At 41.5% G+C, this 20,534-nt stretch overlaps 1 long non-coding RNA gene across 2 annotated transcripts in view; it reads right to left on the minus strand.

Moving 5' to 3' along the window:
• The window catches only part of LOC129393999 (uncharacterized), an 83,212-nt gene extending 73,632 nt beyond the window's left edge, over positions 1-9,580 (minus strand). The window contains exon 1 of one of the 2 annotated variants that reach the window (XR_008621162.2): positions 9,381-9,577. This is a non-coding gene — a long non-coding RNA (uncharacterized LOC129393999). Of the gene's footprint in view, positions 1-9,380 lie in introns of both variants that reach the window. The other variant, XR_008621161.2, reaches the window with a different exon arrangement.
• Between the last annotated feature and the right edge of the window lie 10,954 nt (positions 9,581-20,534).

Genomic DNA, 20,534 nt, shown 5'->3' on the forward strand with positions numbered 1-20,534 from the left:
AATAGTGGGGTCAATTTTCCAAGAAGATATAATAATTCTAACATGTAGCAACAGAACATAAAACTACGAGGCAGAAACCATTAAAACAGGAAAAATAGATGAATCCACTATTACGGTCGGTGACTTCAACACTCTTCTATGAGAATTAAAAATAAAATCCTAAGCCCCCCAACTGACTGAACAGACGGGACCGCAGGGAAACCGTACAAACTGAGTTTCCAGTCATGATGGGACAGGAAGTGGGACATGCCTCGTTATCATCTGTCTGTTTTGCAGTTTAGACACAACAACTGACCAGCATTCATATTAAAATAGAGATCATAAGAATGAAGGAATGAACTCTTTTGGTGGCAATAAGATATCAAATTATAAACAAGACCTAAGGCCATGACGGGCAAGGGTTAAGTCACTCACCCCTATAGTTGAAGAATAAACTATGTTCTAACTGACAGGAGGTTTATCTTTTTCTCTAGCAGCTAAGCAAGCACTGACTTCCACATAAACAATCTTAAAACAATTTGCAGCTCATCCACCGCCAGACGCTAACTCCAGCCTCTGTTCCAACAGCCATCGCTACAGCCTTGATTGCACAAGAGACTGATTTCAGTAACTTTCTGCTGATAAGAGCCCACCAAACATGGACTGGGTCTGACTGGTTTCTAGAGATTGTGTACTTGTCTGCCTTTGTGTCCTGAAAGGGGCTTTTGTGTGTAGGGCCTAACTGTAATACATTTAAATGTTAAGTCTCAGCTGGGCGTGGTGGCTCACACCTGTAATCATAGCACTTTGGGAGGCCAAGGCGGGTGGATTACCTGAGGTCAGGAGTTCAAGACCAGCCTGGCCAACATGGTGAAACCCTGTCTCTACTAAAAATACAAAAATTAGCTGGACATGGTGGCAGGTGCCCGTAATCCCAGTTATTTGGGAGGCTGAGGCAGGTGAATCGCTTGAACCTGGGAGGCAGAGGTTGCAGTGAGCCATGATGGTACCATGGCACTCCAGCCTGGGGGACAGAGTAAGACTCTATCTCAAAAAAAAAAAAAAAAAAAAAGCTCAGTCTCCACACCAAGGTGAACATGGGTCATAGGTTACATGCATGTTTGTTCAGTATACATGCTGTAGGGCTACCTTCAAGAACATTTATAGCTGTTTTCCTTTCCAAATTTATAGATCTCATGATTTTTATGTTAACAAATATATACCCTAAAACCCCAATAAAATTAAGATAGAAATCAATAAAAGGCACGTAACTGGTAAACTTCAAAATACATGGAGATTAACTAACACACTTTTAAATAACACATGATGCAAGAAATCTCAAGAGAAAAACGACATTTTGAACTAAGTTTAAATTAAAATGCATCTTATCAAAATTTGTAGAATGCAGTGAGGGAGCATAGGGGGAAAATGTATCTATTAAAAACAAAGCAAACAAACAAAAAAAAAACATTGGCCAGGCGCAGTTGCTCACACCTGTAATCCCAGAACTTTGGGAGGCTGAGGTGGGCAGATTACCTGAGGTCAGGAGTTGGGGACCAGCCTGACCAACATGGTGAAACCCTGTTTCTACTAAAAATACAAAAATTAGCTGGGCGTGGTGGCGGGCGCCTGTAATCCCAGCTACTAGGAAGGCTGAGGCAGGAGAATCGCTTGAACCCAGGAGGCAGAGGTTGCAGCGAGCCGAGATTGCGCCATTGTATTCTAGCCTGTGTGACAAAAGCAAAATTCCACCAAAAAAAGAAAAGGGGCGGGGCGCGGCGGTTCTTGCCTGTAATCCTAGCACTTTGGGAGGCCGAGGCGGGCGGATCACAAGGTCAGGAGATCGAGACCATCCTGGCTAACATGGTGAAACCCCGTCTCTACTAAAAATACAAAAAAATGAGCCAGGCGTGGTGGTGGGCGTCTGTAGTCCCAGCTACTCGGGAGGCTGAGGCAGGAGAATAGTGTGAACCCGGGAGGCGGAGCTTGCAGTAAGCAGAGTTCACGACATGGCACTCCAGCTTGGGCGAAAGAGAGAGACTCTCTCTCCAAAAAAATAATAATAATAAAATAAAAATAAATAAATAAATAAATAAATAAAATTTTTAAAAAAAGAAAAAACATCTAAAAATCAATAATCTAAATTTCCTCCATAGGAAACTTAAAAGTAGAGCAAACGAAATCCAAAGTAAGCAGGAGAAAAGAGAGAGTACTGTAAATAAAGTGAAAGCTAAGTAAAAGATAAAGTAACTGGAATTTTCAAATGAGTATTGAGAGTTTAATAGTTTCCAGAACACAGATGTGTCCACAGTTAACTAGGAAAACAGAACACCCTAAACTGAACTCCTGATTCTGAACATGCAGGGGTGGCTCCCCCTGAAATGAGGAGACATGAATCTTCAGGAATGATTAAGCAAACATGTACAAAGCAGGCCAATTCATTTAGTTATTAAGTTGGAAAATACTGTAGCTATGAATAATCCACCAATAAGGAATTTTGGTAAATTTTGCTAGGTACACATGAAAGGGTACATGTGGTAGAAAAAAAGTCAAAATACATGTTATGGTCTCAGAACAATGAGAAATTCATGAGGATTTTGTAAGAATGTCAGAACACCAAGAGGACATGCAGACACAGATGCGTGCAAATCTGTATGACCATGGAGACAGTGGCCTACAAGGCTGCACACTGCCCACCACCATCATTGCTGCCACCTCTGCAGCCCCCTGCCAACCTTGACTGAAAGTTACCTGATGTCCTTCTTCTGTGCAGCTGGGAACCCCCCTTATCTGCAGTTTCCTGTGAGGCCGCTCTCACCCTGTGATGCAAGGTGGCCATGAGCCAGCCACTGTGAATTTGTGATCCAGTGATCCAACCTACATCTGCAAAATGGCTGAGGGGACAGAAACTCCTCTGCCCTTCCCCACCCTTGCCCCTCCCCAACACCAACCCCTCCTGGTAATGCTACTGCTCCTTCCCATCAAACAAGGACTATCCTTACTTGTTCCAACTGTCTTCCTTGTCAGTAGATCTCATGGATTGTGAGTAACACTTAAAAGAAGAAAAGGCATTCGAACTCCTCCCCACAGAATGCAGTCCTCAGGGAGCAGCCTCTGCATCACTTCCAAGCTGTCCTCCCTCCCCTGCTCCGGCCCTTTATGGTCTGTCCTTCCTGCTCCTGCCTCCTCATATATTATTCATCCCAGTGATCCTTCCAACCCACTGCCCTTATCTCATGCCCTGAACTGTGCCAGACACACTGTTTCCTCTTCCTTTTCCCTCCCCTGTCTGGTGGACCCCCTGCCCCTCACTCTCCAGCATCTCCTCCAATGCTCCTCCTCCTGAAGACCCCTCCTGTCCATCCCATCCCAGACCTGATGCCTGTCCCCTGAGTTCCTAAGGGCAGCTCTTGCACTTGCAGTTTAGTTTCTGTTAAGTTTTCTGAATCCTCACTGGTCTTAAACACCTGAGAATTTGGAAACTTTGTCTATATTGTTCCCCTGTGAGCCCCACACATGCAGTGGACAAACAGCAACACAGAAGATTTTGTTTTTTTTGTTGTGTTTCACTAATGAATCAGTGACTCTCCTTCCCCAAATGCTTGCCTACTTCCCTAGACACTCCATCTCTCTTTCAATCTGAAGAGGATTTGTACCTGAAGATGAACCTGTTTCTTGTGCTCTCTTCTGTTCTCAGGTCAGGATGTGAGCCCTGATTCTGCCCAGCCTTTTTGCCAGCCTCCCCGCCCTCAATCCACTGCAGAGCCCCTCTCATGGGCCATGCTGCTTCTACCTCATCTGCCCCTCTTCTGTTCTTCTGGACAGTTTTGTCCTTGCAGACCTAGGAAAAGTATTTTGTTCTCTAAAATTCGCTTACATTAATATGGCTCCCTTGATAAATATTTCCAATGTTATTGTCATAGTTCATCATTTCTAGTCTATTTTATTTCAAATTTTATTGCAATAGCTGTTAGCCTAGTGGTAGCCATGACATGCTTTTCATTGTTTGCATGAACTTGTGCTGCGACCCGCTGTCATTTCTTACAGGATCGCCTGCAGCAACACTTACAGAACAGGTGTGAACTGGAATGGTGCGAATTGCACAGAAAATGCTGCAGCCTCTTTTTTAAGAAATATTTTATTGCCATCAGTCTTCATGCCACACAGTGTGATTAAGATATCCAAGATTCTGCATTAAAGTCTGGTTTAGAACTATCATAAGCACAATTTCAAGATATCTACTGATTTACTTATGAATTAATTTCAAGATTGTTTATATTTTGATGTGACTAAAACTTATGCTTTTATAACTATGGAAGGGCTTTTAAAATAAATATTAAATCGACCCTTATGTGTTCATTAGTCATGGCTCTCAAAATGATATTTTATTCTGTCAAGGAAAGACAACATATAGGAGGGTACTCTCATAAGATTATAATTGACCTGAGAACTTCCTATCACCTAGAGATGTCAAAGCTGTCACAATGTCATAGCACAATTACTTTAGTTTTTAATAAATTAAGTGTAGCCTTAGTTTACAGTGTTTCTAAAGTCTGCAGTAGCATACAGTAATGTCCTAGGTCTTCACATTCACTCACCACTCACTCACTGACTCACCCAGAAGAACTTCCAGTCCTGCAAGCTCCAGGCATGGCAACTGCCCTATACAACTGAACAATATTTTTTGTTTCATACCATATTTTTATGTTTTCTATGTTTAGATAGGTTACATGTTTAAATACTTATCATTGTGTTACAGTTGCTTATAGTATTCAGGACAGTCACATGCTTATAGGCTTATAGCTTGGGAGCAATAGTAAGTACCATGTAGCCTGGATGTGTAGTAGGCTATGCCTTCTAGGTCTGTGTAATGCTCTCCATGTTTGCATACAGATGAAATCACCAAACAATGCATTTCTCAGAAGGTATTTCCATGATTAAGCAATGCATCACTGTACTTTGACAGAGATATTATCCTTTTATTTATTTATGTTTTTGAGATGGGGTCTCACTCTGTTGCCCAGGCTAGAGTGCAGTGGCACAATCTCAGCTCAGTGCAACTTCCACCTCCCAGGTTCAAGCAATTCTTGTGCCTTTGCACTGCACAGCCACCCTGCAACAACCCCAAGGATGAAGGGCAGCCCGTTAGAAATGAAGGAAATGGGTATAATAGGTTGAACCACCTCACCTCAACCCAATCCCTGCATTTCCTATGATTTGTTGTTATTTGTGGCTGGTAAACTTATTACATTTTATAATATATGGGCTTCCTCACTTGCTATGATTCAACTTAAAATTTTTAAATTAAATAAAAGCAATACACATTAATGGAAACTATACTTTGAGTGTCCAATCTTTCTGTTTTTCTGTTTCAGTACAGTATTCAATAAATTGCATGAGATATTCAACACTTTATGATAAAATAGGCTTTGTGTGGACGATCTTCCCAAACGTTAGGCTAATATAAGTGTTTTGAGCACACTTAAGGATGATAGGCTAGGCTGTGATTTTAACTAAGTTAGGTATATTCAATGCATTTTCGACTGATGACATTTTTTACTTGTGATGGGTTTATCTGGAAGTAACCTCATCATAAATCAAAAGCATCTGTAATTTAAATGGAGCTTTGTATTTATAAATGAACAACACAATTCTCATTAAAATAAGTAGAAACTGGTAAGTCTTATCTCCTCCATTTGTTTCCCACAAAACTTCCAGTTTCCTTTAAATTTGGGAATCACCTTGTCTCTTTTCTTCACTAAATAAATACCACAGTTTGTATCAAGTTGCTCTCCACATGCAAGAAAATTAAAGTTAATGGTGTCAGATCATAATACAATAAAAGAATGAAAGAGGTAATTTTAAAAATTTGATTATTCATTTATTTATTTTTATTAAGGTCTGCCCTTGACATTCTCTGTATGGAGGACTGAAATCCAGAGCCCCTGATAGCAGCATTGCTTGGCAAACAAATGTCCATCTGTCAGAGGCATGTGAACCAGAGCAACTCCATCTTGAATAGGGCTGGGTAAAATGAGGATGAGACCTACTGGGCTGCATTCCCAGATGGTTAAGACATTTTAAGTCACATCAGGAGACTGGCACAAGACACAGGTCATAAAGATCTTGCTGATAAAACAGGCTGCAGTAAAGAGGCCGGCTAAAATCCACCAAAACCATGACGGTGACGAGAGTGACCTCTGGTTGTCCTCAGTGCTACACCCCTCCAGCACCATGACAGTTTACAAATGCCATGGCAACATCAGAAAGTTACTTTATATGGTCTAAAAAGGGGAGGCATGGATAATCCACCCTTGGTTTAGCATATAATCAATAAATAACCATAAAAATGGGAATCCAGCAGCCCACAGCGCTGCTCTGTCTATGGAGTAACCATTCTTTTTTTGCTTTACTTTCTTGGTAAGCTTGCTTTCACTTTACTCTGCAGACTGGCCCTGAATATCGGCGACCCTCTCTTGGGGTCTGGATCAGGACCCTTTTCCTGTAACACATCTATTAATTTGGAATAAAAATATCCATAAAGTATCAATGCTGTTAGTCTGTTGGTTTCTCACATCTTATACGTCTTTAACAAATGCCCCCGGAATTGTTTTTATTCCATTAGACTGAGGATTTCATTACTTGTATGAAATTTGCTAGTGAGTCTCAGGGACTCATCCTGCAGGAATGCTTCCTTCACTAGAGAATGCGTTCCTCTAGTGGAATACAATCTTGTTGGCATTTGTACAATTTATAATACAGGCCCTAAATCAATCCTGGTCTACTTTTTTTTTTTTTTTGGATTGAATGGTTGGGAATAATGCTCAAAATCCTAAGGGAGATTGAACACTCAAACAAAGGGTTCTTAGCAAAGCAATTTTACTTCTGTGCAGAGGGGTGCTTCTCCTTGGCCAGTCGCCATGAAAGCACACCAGAACAAAGGGGCACAAGAGTCTTTATTCCTGCCCCAAGTCCTGCCCCTGTACCCTTTCCCCATTGGCGGAGGTCAGGTCGCACAGTCTGAACTAATCCTGGTTGGCTAGACAATTGAACTTTCTTTAGATAAGGTGGGCACATAAGGGAGAGAGGGGAAAAGGGGAAGGGGTGTCTGCAATGAGCTAGAGAGCTAGTCTCCTTTCCAAATAAGGAAAGGAATGTGAGCTGGTACTGATAAGCCTGCTACTGTGGCATGTCCGGGCATGCAACAAAGGCAGAAAGAAAAAACAGAAAAAGGAAAAGGGGGTGGGGGTGGGGGTTACTATGAATTAAAGAATAAACGACTGATCAGGCTATTTGAAGAGAAACCTCATCATACCCCACAGAGTCTTTCTCTGTCACCCAGGCTGGAGTGCAGTGGCTCGATGTTGACTCACTGCAACCTCAGCCTCCCAAGTTCAAGCAATTCTCCTGCCTCAGCCTCCCGAGTAGCTGGGATTACAGGTGCATATCAGCACGCCCGGCTAATTTTTGTATTTTTTTTTTTTAAGTAGACAGGGTTTCACCATGTTGTCCAGGCTAGTATCAAACTCCTGGCCTTATGATCCACCTGCCTTAGCCTCCCAAAGTGCTGGGATTACAGGTGTGACCACTGTGCCAGGCTCCTGGTTTACTTTTTGGAGCCCTAAATTGTTTCTTCAGGAGGAAACCCATGTTCAATTCAGGTTGAGGAATTCCATTTTCACTACCCAGGACACTGAGCCATCAATTTGAAACCACCTTTGCAAAAAATCATAACTGAGAAAATTATTACAGTGAAAGAGATCTGACCTAACTGACTCCATCTTGCTTCTAACCTCCAAGCTGCCCTTGTTCATTCCCCGCGAACTCCAGGAGGAATTCGGTTTATAGTTTAGCTTTTAAATGAAGACAGTAACAGCCCTTTCCCAAAACAACCCCCCTCCATCATGCCTTTGTAGGAAAAACAAATCAGCTACAAGATTAGAAATTACGGTTTAGGATTCATCCAGCTGGAGACTGCAGGACTCTAAACCGCCTCAAACTGCTCCTGGGGATAACATCACTATTGTGAAACCTAAGCTCAGTCAGTGCTTGAGATCTATTGCAGGCCCTGCTCCCGAAGGATCAGCTGATACCACCCAGATCAATAAACTGACTCATCTGATCTTATGGCCCCAACCAGGGAACTGACTCAGCACAAGAGGACAGCTTCCACTCCCTGTGATTTCATCTCCAACATGACCAATCAGCACTCCCCACTTTCCAACCCCCTACCCACCAAATTATTCTTAGAAACCCCTGATCCCCCTACAGGGAGATTGATTTGAGCAATAATAAAACTATGGTATCCTGCACAGCCGGCTCTGGGTGAATTCTTGCTTCTCTATTACAGTTCCCTTGTCTTGATAAATCGGTTCTGTCTAGACAGCTGGCAAGGTGAATCCCTTGGGTGGTTACAAATTCACATAAAAACTACCTCAGAGGAGTGTCAAAGGTTCAGCCTAAACAATAGACATCGACCCAGATGACCAATACAAAGGTGTTAAATTATTGACAGAGTTAAAAAAAAAAATTCCCAAATACTCACAAGCATGAAAACTTAAAAAATGCTAACTAATAACAGAAAATCAATAAGGACTGTAATTTCCTTATTACAAGATCAGATTATAAAACTATATGCTACCTGGATATGGATGACAACATTTTCTGAATGATATTTTTGATTCACTGAAAACATAAAAAAACCCCAAAATATTAATCATTCATCAAATACTAAGAAAAAAATATATATCTATATCATTGGTTATCTGTGCAAACATCATGCCGACAACTACAAAAGCAAGTTGGGAAAAAAATCAAAGACTCCAGCCAATGTCTACAGTTTTGTGGTAAGGAGAAAAGCAAACAACATGACGACATTCCTATTTGCGCAGTGCAGTGACTGTCTCTACGTTTAGAATGGGAGTCGCAATGTTCTGTCTACACAAATTAATTCTTTGTCTACCTTTTACAATTAGAACAAGCTAAACAATATAATGCAAATAATCACAGCCTTTATTAAAGCATGCAATTCTGAGCATATCTGATCTTGGGCCTCACATAAAATTTTGTTCCTCTCCTTTTCAACCAGAGATGTTTCATAGGAAATTTCCCGACAACACTAAAAACCGCGTGACATCTGCTTTTCCTAATAAAAGTAATATTTCCATTGCACTGGTAAAGAATGATGATGGAAAAGATGAAAATAACTGACAAGATATTTTAAAAAAATGATTATGAATGTATTTTTAAATACAAAAACGAAAGTTGTTAATACAGAATGCGAACATACGAAGTTGGTTTTAGATGATGTTTATGTGAAATTATGAAAAAGAAAACTGCATACAAGTATTAAAGATATTTGGACCTTAAAACAAAAACACAAAAGCAAGAATGAATATTACCAGGAAAGCCTGAAGCTGTTAAGTGTTCTTGATCAGCAAGCAGAATGACTGGAGAGAAAAGCCTTTCTTATGCAAAAGAACTGCATTCCTCAAACAGCTCCAGAGGGAAGACAGGGGGCAGCTGGCCTTGCCACTGCAGACCCCACAGAAGGCTCTGAGCTCAGCTGCAGTGGATGTGGCCCCGCCCTTGGTGGGCGTGGTCTGCAGCAGGAGGACCGCATTCATGGTACAACTGCGCTTGCGCAAGAAGGATGTCTGCAGGGGTTTCTGCCACCTCTGGTGGTTGCTGGGTGGGTAGAAAATCCCAAAGGCTTCAGAAGGAGGGAATCCTAATGAGGAGTGTTGACATCTCATAAAATCCACCAAGAATGGACTAAGCAAATAAAGCAGGGAATGATGTTGTGGGGGTTGTCTAAGATTCACAAGAACATTAAAGACCTAAGTGTCATCAGTAACAGTGAGTTCTAAATTCTCCTCTTTATTCAAGGGACAACTGAAAATATTGGTGTAGGTTCAAGGCATAGAGGTTTTCACTCTTCTTTATATAATAGCACACTTGGCTAAGAGAAGGCCCTAGAGAGAAAATTCTTGTGTTAAATGAACTGTCTTACTAAAATAGTGTGATATTTTCACAGAGAAATAAACCAGTGGGAAAAAAAAGGAGAGAGCAAATCAGACACAAGCGTATATACACAAATAATTTATAAGATTAATTGGGGAAATGTGGATTTTTCGATAAATATTTCAAGAAATATATCCACAGGGAAAAATAAAATCTGATCTATAACCTCACATTACACATAAAATCATTCCTAGGTGGATCTTAGACCTAAATATTAAATCAATTTAACACAGGATTTACATCTAATTTGGGAACATGACTTCACGGGGTAGAATAACTTTTTTTTTTTTTTTTTTGAGACAGATTCTCGCTCTGTTGCCCAGGCTGGAGAGCAATGGTGCAATCTTGGCTCACTGCAACCTCCTCCTCCTGAGTTCAAGCAATTCTCCTGCCTCAGCTTCCTGAGTAGCTGGGATTACAGGTGCCCGCCAGCACGCCTGGATAATTTTTTTGTATTTTTAGTAGAGACGGTATTTTGCCACATTGGCCAGGCTGGTCTCAAACTTCTGACCTCAGGTGATCTGCCTGCCTCAGCCTCCCAAAATTCTGGTATTACAGGCATGAGCCACCGCGCCTGGCCCTAGAGTAACATTTCTTATTCTGGTCCTAGAATGTATTTTCCATACAAAAAAAGATATTCTAAAACACTTGATGTAAGTAAAGACTTCAAAGATAGACTCAGTCAAAATCAAGTTTCATCCATTCCTTTCTTGTAGGGCTTTAGATCAAATTCACTAGGTGATTGGGAGTAAAACTAGTGCCGACCTCTTGAGATGCTGTGAGGATGAAATGAACTAATAATCCATAAAACCTGTAGATTAATATCATCTATACAAATGAATGTAGTATTTGCTGATACTGACATAAATAGTAATTGCAAAATAAATTATTCACATCAATTATAGGTTGCATCATTACTTTACATTTCACAATGGAGAATAAGACCACTGACAAACCAGATAATTATGTATTTGGCTGTAAAATAAGATTTAAAAAAGTGTACCCTGAAAGGCACAATGTAAACATCCATGAACAAATCTTCTAGAGGCTTCTTGAGCAGCACTAGATTTTTTTTTTTTTTTTTTGAGATGGAGTCTCGCTCTGTCACCCAGGCTGGAGTGCAGTGGCACAATCTCGGCTCGCTGCAACCTCTGCTTCCCAAGTTCAAGTGATTCTCCTGCCTCAGCCTCCCGAGTATGGTGATGGGACTACAGGTGCCCATCACCACACCCAGCTAAATTTGTGTTTTTAGTAGAGATGGGGTTTCACCATGTTGCCCAAAGGTCTTGAACTCCTGAGCTCAGGCATTCCACCCACCTCAACCTCAAGTGCTGGGATTACAGGTGTGAGCCACAGCTCCTGGCCAACTGGGCTAGAATTAATAGTCGCTGTGTTAAAGAGAAACCTCAAGAATGAACTAGAAATAACAAAAATACAACAAATGTGGAGAGGTGATGTATATGCTATGTTTCAATAAATCTATTGAGAAGGAAGACAGAAATGGCAAACAGTCACTTTGCTACTTCTTCATTGGATGGGTAGCTTTCTTCAGAGTTAAAGTTGTACATTGAGAATTTCTGTTCTAAGAAATATGAGCAATGAACCCAAAAAGTTGTATTCCAAACCTAATACTTTAATTCACAACAGTCCTCTATCTAATTCGTTCTCCATTTGGCTTTCTTATCATATAGAGGGTGATCTACATGATCACATATAAAGGTGGCCCTTTATGGCCAATTTTTGCAGACATAAATGCATTATTGTTTTTAAAAATGGTTTTGGTATGTTCTTGCTATGGTTTGAATTTTTGTCCCCTACAGTTAGTGGAAACTAACTGCCACTGTAGCAGTATTAAAAGGTGGGGCTGTTAAAAAGGTAATTAGGCCTTGAGTGCTTTAGCCTTATAAATGGATTCATGCCATTATAATAGGAGTGTGTATACGAAAATGATATAGTAGCCAATTAAAAGACCTTCCAATAGCCAAGAGTAGAAAATTTTGAACAACAAAATAAACTAGTAAAATGTAAGTGTAAAATAAATATCCACGTTTGCATATTGATATAAATAAATGAGTGAAAAAATATATAAAACAAATGGAGGAAAACTGACACATTTCACATGTTGAAGGATTCCAAATTATTTTTGCAGATACTCTTCCCATAAAGAGGTGAAGAATGACTTCCCACTTCTTACTAAGCCTAATGACTTCTTTTCAAAAGTACAACACAGAAAGTGTAACAAATAGCAATTTAACAGTGGAAGAATCTGATAAGAAGTAATTCAAATAGGTAATCAAATTACGGTCAACATGATATGACATGCTATTAGTATGTAACATTGGTATGATGTGATAAGAATGGCAATTTCCCTGTGTAGTCCTCCTTTTGAAAACCTATGGCTGTGCACGGTGGCTCACGCCTGTAATCCCAGCACTTTGGGAGGCCGAGGTGGGCGGATCACGAGGTCAGGAGATTGAGACCAATCCTGGCTAACACGGTGAAACCCCGTCTCCACTAAAAATATGAAAAATTAGCTGGGCGTGGTGGCGGGCGCCTGTAGTCCCAGCTACTGGGGAGGCTGAGGCAGAAGAATGGCGTGAACCTGGGAGGTGGAGCTTGCAGCGAGCCGAGATCACGCCACTGCACTCCAGACTGGGTGACAGAACGAGAGTCATCTCAAAAAAAAAAAAAAATCAGACAACTTCCTAATGAAGTATGTCAATGTCATGAAAGACCAGGAAAGTTGAAGGAATTGTCAACAGCTTATGAAGCATAAAGAGAAATGACATCTAAATGTGATGTGTCATCCTGGATGGGATTCCAGAATCAAAAAATGGACATTAAGTGAAATTAAGGACATGTGAATAAAGCATGGATAGCAGTGAATGATAATGTTTAACATTGGTTCTTAATTGTAACAAGCGTAGCACACTAATGTTAAGATTTATAATAAGGAAAACTGTGTGTGGTATATGTAAACTCTTTATATTACCAATTTGTTCTGTGAGTCCAACACTATTCTAAACAGAACAAGTTTTCTAAAAGCACTGTCAAGCTTAACAGACCATTAGCAATATATTTGGAATTCCCTATTTGTCATTACCTGATTTTTAAAAATTATTTTTCTCTGTTATTTTTTCTTTTCTCTCTTTTTTGTTGAGATATGGTCTCACTCTCTTGCCCAGGTTGGAGCACTATGGCACAATCACAGCTCAGTGAACCTTGACCTCCCAAGCTCAGGCCACCCTCCCAATCCTCCCACCTCAGCCTGCCGAGTAGCTGAGACTGCAGACATATGCTGCAACACCTAGCTAATTTTTTGCATTTTTTGTAGAAACAGCGTTTTGCCATGTTGCCCAGATTGGTCTTGAATTGCTGAATTGCTGGATTCAATTAATCTGCCCACCTTCACCTCCCAAAGTGTTGGGATTATAGGCATAAGCCACTGCGTCCAGCCCTATGTTAATACTTCTAACTAATATGTTATTCTGTTTTTCTTGTTTCCTAATTTGGAAAAATATGTTTAATTTACACATTGTTTCTAGTCTAATTATGAGAAACCATCAGACAAATACACATTGTGGGACATTCCACAAGATATCTGACTGGTATTTTCACAAGGGTCAAAGTCATGAAATATAAGTGGTGACTGAGAAACTTTTGCAGAATGAAGAAGACCTGATTTGGCAGGTAGACCCTATGATGATGCCCAATGATCGCCTAAGTTTCCATCTTAGGAACCTAGAAAAAGAAGAGCAAATTAAATTTCAAGTAAGCAGAAGAAAAGATATAATATCGTAAAGACAGGATACACGAAATAAAACACAAAACAACTGGATTTTTCAAATGTGTGTTGATAGGTTTATAGTTTGCTGAACACTGGAGTATCCAACATTAACAGGGAAAACACAACACCCCAAGCATACACCCTACTTAAGAACATGTAGTTGTGACATCCATGAAATGAGGAGACACTAATCTTCATAAATGATCAACGAAGAAAAACTAAAGTGTGATAATTTCATTTGTTTACCAAGCTGACAACATTTTAACTATGACTAATCCACCATTAAGTAATTTATGTAAGTAACTTTTTCTATGATATAATGTAAAAGTCATATGTGATAGAATAAAGTCACAATACATGTCATCATCTGAGATGCACAAAATAACCGAGGGGAAAGGAACCTGCATTCAGGGTGGGATGGGGTGAGTCTGAGTGATGGAGAAAGGGACATGAACAGGAGCATCCAAGTTCCCTTAGTTGGCCCGTACTGGATCTGGAGGGTCCTCTCTGTTCCTCTTCACTCTCCCTTCTTCCTAGAACCAATTCCTCATAATGCACAGGGACCTCCTCAGACACAGAGGCTATCCTCACTCTTCTTGACCTGGAGGTACTGTTGCAAGGAACGAGACTGATATTTGAACTACCAGCACAACAAATGCATTCCTTAGTGGGCTGGCCGGCCCTGTGTCACTTCCTGACCTGCCCACTCTCCCCTGCACAGCCTCTCCATGGTCTGCCCTTCCCACTCCTGCCCTCCTTACATGTTGCTAATCCCAGCAGTCCTTCTAATCCACTGTCCCCTTCTCATGCCCTGGCCTGTGCCACAGACACATTTTTTCCTCTTCCCTTTCTCCTGTTTGCCAGATTCACTGCTCCGCACTCTCCAGAATCTCCTCCAATGTTCCTCCTCCTAGAGGCCTTCCTTGTCCATTCCATTTCAGGTCTGATGCCTGTGCTCTCAGCTCCCAAAAGCTGCTCTAACTCCTACATTTGAGATTTGGGTTACAGTCTTTGAATCACTACTGGACTGAAATATCAGAGGTTATTTTGTCCATGTTGTTCACCTATGAGCCCCAAACATGCACTGGGCAAAACCCAAAACAGAATATTTTCCTTTATTTTAAATTTCAAAAATTATTTAATGAATCTCTAAAACTTTCCCCCCACCAGCCTGGGCAACAAAGTGAGACATGTCTTTACAAAAAAATAAAATAGGCAGGGCTTGGTGGCATATGCCTGTGGTCCCAGCTACATGGGAGGCTGAGGTAGGATAACTGCTAGGGCCCAGGAGGTAGAGGCTGCAGTGAACGGTGTATATGCCACTGCACTCCAGCCTGGGCAACAAAATAAGACCCTGTTTCAAAAAAAGAAAACAAAAAAATAAAAACTCCTCACAGATATGGTTTCCTAATAAACTTAAATTTTCTTTCAAAGTGAAGAATGTGTGAATCTGAAGATGAACATGGTTCTTTTGCTCCCTTTTGCTTTTAGGACAGGAGTGAGCCCTGACTTCCCCCTCAGCCTCTTCTCCAGCCTCCCTATTCTCAATCCACCATGAAGATGAACACATAGACCAGGCTCCTTCTACCTCATCTGTACTTTTTTTCTGGACAGTTTTGCTCCCTTGATGAAGGAAGATGTTCTTGTTTCATAGATTCAGCTCCACTAATAGAGCTCCCTTAGGCCGGGTGCAGTGGCTCACGCCTTTAATTCCAGTACATTGGGAGGCCAAGGCGGGTGGATCACCTGAGGTCAAGAGTTTGAGACCAGCCTGGCCAACATGGTGAAACCCCGTCTCTACTAAAAATACAAAAATTAGCTGGGTGTGGTGGCAGCCGCCTGTAATCCCAGCTACTCAGGAGGCTGAGGCAGGAGAAATGCTTGAACCTGGGTCAGGGAGGTTGCAGAGAGCCGAGATTGTGCCACTGCACTCCAGCCTGGACAACAAAGAGAGACTCCATCTCAGAAAAAAAAAAAAAAATTGGACTTCCCTTGATAATTCCGTATCGTTATTAGTTATCATATTTGAATAATTTTTAAAAATTATTTTGTCAAGTGTTGTTACAATCACTATTAGCCTGTTGGCAGCCATGACATGGCTTTCATTGTTTGCACTTGTTTTGCAACCTTCTGCTGTTTCCTTCTGGTAACATCACTTACGTCAAAACATGCAGAATGGTGTCAGCAAGAAAGGTGGAAATCACACAGACAGTGGTCCAGCCTTGTTTTCTAAGAAATGCTTCATTACCACCTCTGTTCATGCCACAGAGGGTGGTGTGAAGACATCGATGACTCTGAATCAAAATCTAATTTGGAAAAATCAGAATTGGAATTTCAAGATATTTGCAAATTCACTTATGAATTACCTTCATTATTGCCTTCATTTTCATAACAAGTAAATCTTATGCCTTTATAATTTTACAAGGATTTTTTCAATAAGTATAAAATAAGGCAATTATGCGTATAGTCGTTTGACAGAGATCTATTTGCATTTAGATCAATCTTAAATCTTTGATTCACTAACTTTCAGTGGATGGCCCTCATCCAGACTCCCACAGGTACTGTGCATAGGTCAATTCTGACCTGTTCGGAGAGGCCCCAACTAAATCTGGGTCCTAGTAACAGAGCAGCTAGCAGCCCTCCAATAATGGGAAATGAAGGGGAGGTGGACATAGTTGTTCACAGCGTGTCTCTTTCAGGTTACTTCTTTTACCTAGCTGACGCTCTAACACCTGTGTCTGACCTGGGACCAGGTGTCCATCTCACAGGAAACATATACTGGCAGATGTCTTTCTGGCTGTTGTCTGACCTGTGTCCCGTTTATTCCTGTGTGATCACCACTGTGGCACTGGAAACCAGATCCTGTATTCTCCCAGTGTCCTAGGGAAAACTAAGCCTTTAGTAGACCTTTCTTCTTCAAATGGAAGGCACACATTTAATCTGATTAGTAAAATAATTTTGTAATTGTATGATCAGTTGTAAAGTGATGGATGAGGTGATGGAATAAGGGAAGTAAGGATACACAGAAAAGCATGACCTAGCCACTGTTTTAAAACATAGTAGAGGCCGGGCGCGGTGGCTCACGCCTGTAATCCCAGCACTTTGGGAGGCTGAGGCGGGTGGATCACGAAGTCAGGAGATCAAGACCATCCTGGCCAACATGGTGAAACCCCATCTCTACTAAAAATACAAAAATTTGCTGGGCTTGGTGGCATGTGCCGGTAATCCCAGCTACCCGGGAGGTTGAGGCAGAATTGCTTGAACCAGGGAGTCGGGGGCAGAACTGCCTGAACCAGGGAGTCGGGGGTTGCAGTGAGCCAAGACCGCACCACTGCACTCCAGCCTGGTGACAGAGCGAGACTCCGTCTCAAAATAAAATAAAATAAAATAAAAAATTAAAAAAAAACACGTAGTAGCGAAACTTCTTTCAACCTTGTACATTTTTTCTTAAAACACGGTATTTTATAATGAAAATAGAGACTGTGGGGAAAGTTTGACCTTGAAGCCCCTACAACACCTCTCAGATTAAAGGTATGTTGGTGGAAAAGTTAAAAATAGAGAATCTTAAAGCCAATACACAAATGATTAAAGTAGTATCCGATATTTACAAAACGATAATCAATTCAGTAAATTGAAAAATATTTCAAATTTTCAGACAAATGCAAAAAAAGACATTGAAGTTATTAATACTGAAAAGGAAGAATATAAAATCATGGTTTTTGCAATGTTTATGTAACTATAAAAAGAGGTTGTAAAGAAACACCACAGTTTTTGGGAAAGAGAAACCTTAGGTTAAAACAAAGTTAATACAAGAGTAAGAACCAAGACAATGATACGAAACCTAGAGAGGAAAATTTCTACGGGAAAACGCAGGTTAAAGTTTCCGCGGTATAAGCGGCTGATAAGACACTCCCAGCGGGCGCCATAAGCGGAAGAGATCCGCTTGAAGCGCGGAAACGGAAATAGCAGGGGGAAAGGGCAACACCGAAGCCTCCCGTCCCGCGCAGGCGCAAATAGGATCTGCCCGCCGGCCCCCCCCCGCCCCCCCCGCCGCCCCCCCCCGCCGCCCCCGCCGCCCCCGCCGCCGCCCCCCCCGCCGCCGCCGCCCCCGCCGCCGCCCTCCCCCTCGCCGCCGCCCTCCCCCTCGCCGCCGCCCTCCCCCTCCGTCATGTGACCTTCCCACAGCGCACCACGAGCTGGTTGGCCGCGCCGGACAGTGGCGCATTTCCTGCGGGCCGCCCTGTGAGGTTGGAGGACCTAGGCTGTGAGGCACCGCTCAGAATCGCGGGTGACCAGGAGTCCCGGCCCTGCCACGGAGACATGAGCGAATGCACCTGACTTCTCTATCAGAGTGGAAAACGTTTTATGTAATAATAACCCATCAAGGCTTTAGTCTAAGAAATTACTCTAATCTTCTGAACTATAATGCTCCTGGAGAGTGATGTGTAGGGAAACACAAACAACTTAGGGTTTAATGTGACACTGCAACACTGCAAAGTCAGCTGAAGTCGTTTTACAGTTACATCCGAAGTATGATTGCGCTCAGGGTATCACACTCCTATACATCCGTATTTGTAAATCAATTAGCATAATGGGATTCACTTTGACATTTAACCCTTGCGTTAAATGACAGGAAAAGTGGGCATGGGCCAGGACTCGCTCAGTGTTTACTGAGAATGGTTATGGATTGCATTTCACCACTGACTCCTGCAGCAATATTATTTTATTATTTTGAGGGAGAGTCTCACTCTATCACCCAGGCTGGCGTGCAGTGGCGCGATCTCGGCTCACTACAACCTCCACCTCCTAGGTTCAAGCAATTCTCCTGCCTCAGCCTCCCGAGTAGTTGGGATTACAGGCACCCGCCACCATGCCCACTAATTTTTGTATTTTTAGTAGAGACGGGGTTTCACCGTGTTACCCAGGCTGGTCTTGAACTCCTGGCCTCAAGTGATCCGCCCGCCTCGGCCTCCCAAAGTGCTGGGATTACAGGCATGAGCCACAGTGCCCGGCCAATATTTTAGTTTTTAAATAAATATAAGAAAATCCTGCTCAAATTAAGTTTCCGGTTCCTGGGCCTCACTTTTTTTTTCCCGCCTCTTGTTATTAAGTTTGCCATGGGCCTCCCTTTCTGTTGATGCTAGGTGGCGCTGTGAGCACAGTGGTCTCATTCCTCAAACCACAGTGTAGCAGGTATTTTGCAGCTGGTAAGGTGAAATTAAGGCATGAAAGTAACCTATGCTTGGTGCCGAAATGTCGTTTTCTAGGTAGAGGATTTCTTTTCTGACTTTGTATCTTTCGCAGGAAGGTATGACTCAATCAAGAGGAGCTTCTAACCCTGAAAATACTAAAATTTTTTGTGAACACTTTTCCCAGAGTTTATGTTGTCTCTCATTTTCCTCACTTTTAACTTTTTCTTTGCCTGTACAGGGTCTGAGCCTCAACCCCGCACATTTTTTTTCTTTCAAATTCACAAGACTCCCAAATTCCCATTTTAACAATTACAACAGCTGTATTCTTGAGTCGACCCCATAGTAGCTGAATAGAACCTTAGAAAACTATAAAAATCCTAACTTATTGACAGAGAACAAAATTTCTTAAAAATCTAGCCCTGACATAGATTTCTAACTTCCTTTAGTGTACTGAAATTGTTACTCTCCCTGTGATGTCTAAAAAATGTTGACTTGTAGACACACCCTGGTCTCTACCTGAATACTAATCCTTCTTTTGTCTTGTCTAATTCTAATTTGCATGGTTTTCAGCTACTTTATTCAATCATAAATTACTTCCTGCAGGATTCCTTCTATGACTATTTAAATTTGGTTTGCATGCCCATGCATTTTGTGGATTTCCACAGAATAATGCACATTCCCTACTACAACCCCTCTGATTTGCATTGCCTATTTGTTTATATCTCTGCTTGACAGATGCCTCAAATAAAGGAGAAATGTTTTTCATTTATCCATCCCTCACAAGTAGCAATGCATATACCACATGGCTGCCACTAGATTTGCTTAGTTTGTAAAAATGAGTGAGTGAAAATCAGTTGACTTCCTTTATACTGATAATGAAAAATTGAGTATAGAAGTTAAAATGTATTTTATAATAGCATAAAAACATGATATACTTTGAGATAAACCTGACAAAATGTGTGCAAAATGTGTGCTCTGGGAATTAGAAAATGCTGATCAGATTGATATTCAAAAAATCTAAATAAATATAAAGATACAGCAATTTAATGGATTGGGAAGCTCAATATTAAGGATCAATTTTTTTTTTTTTTGAGACGGAGTCTCGTTCTGTCACCCCAGCTGGAGTGCAGTAGCACGATCTTGGCTTACTGCAACCTCCACTTCCCAAGTTCAAGAGATTCTCCTGCCTCAGCCTCCTGAGTAGCTGGGATTACAGGCGCTTGCCACCACGCTTGGCTAATTTTTGTATTTTTAGTAGAGACAGGGTTTCACCATGCCTTGGTCAGGCTGGTCTCAAGCTCCTGACCTCGTGATCCACCCACCTCAGCCTCCCAAAGTGCTGGGATTACAGTCGTGAGCCACCACCCCTGACCAAGGGTCAATTCTTACATATTTATCTATACATTCAGTAGAATCCTCAGCCGATTTTTTAAAAATTTTCTTTAGAAACTGAGAAGTAGATTCCAAAATGTATGTAAGAAACTAAATAATTAGTACAGCCAAACCAATTTAGAAGAAAAGGAACAATATTGGGGGACTCACTACTTATTTCA

This window comes from Pan paniscus, chromosome 16, assembly GCF_029289425.2.
Source record: "Pan paniscus chromosome 16, NHGRI_mPanPan1-v2.0_pri, whole genome shotgun sequence".
Lineage (NCBI taxonomy): Eukaryota > Metazoa > Chordata > Mammalia > Primates > Hominidae > Pan > Pan paniscus.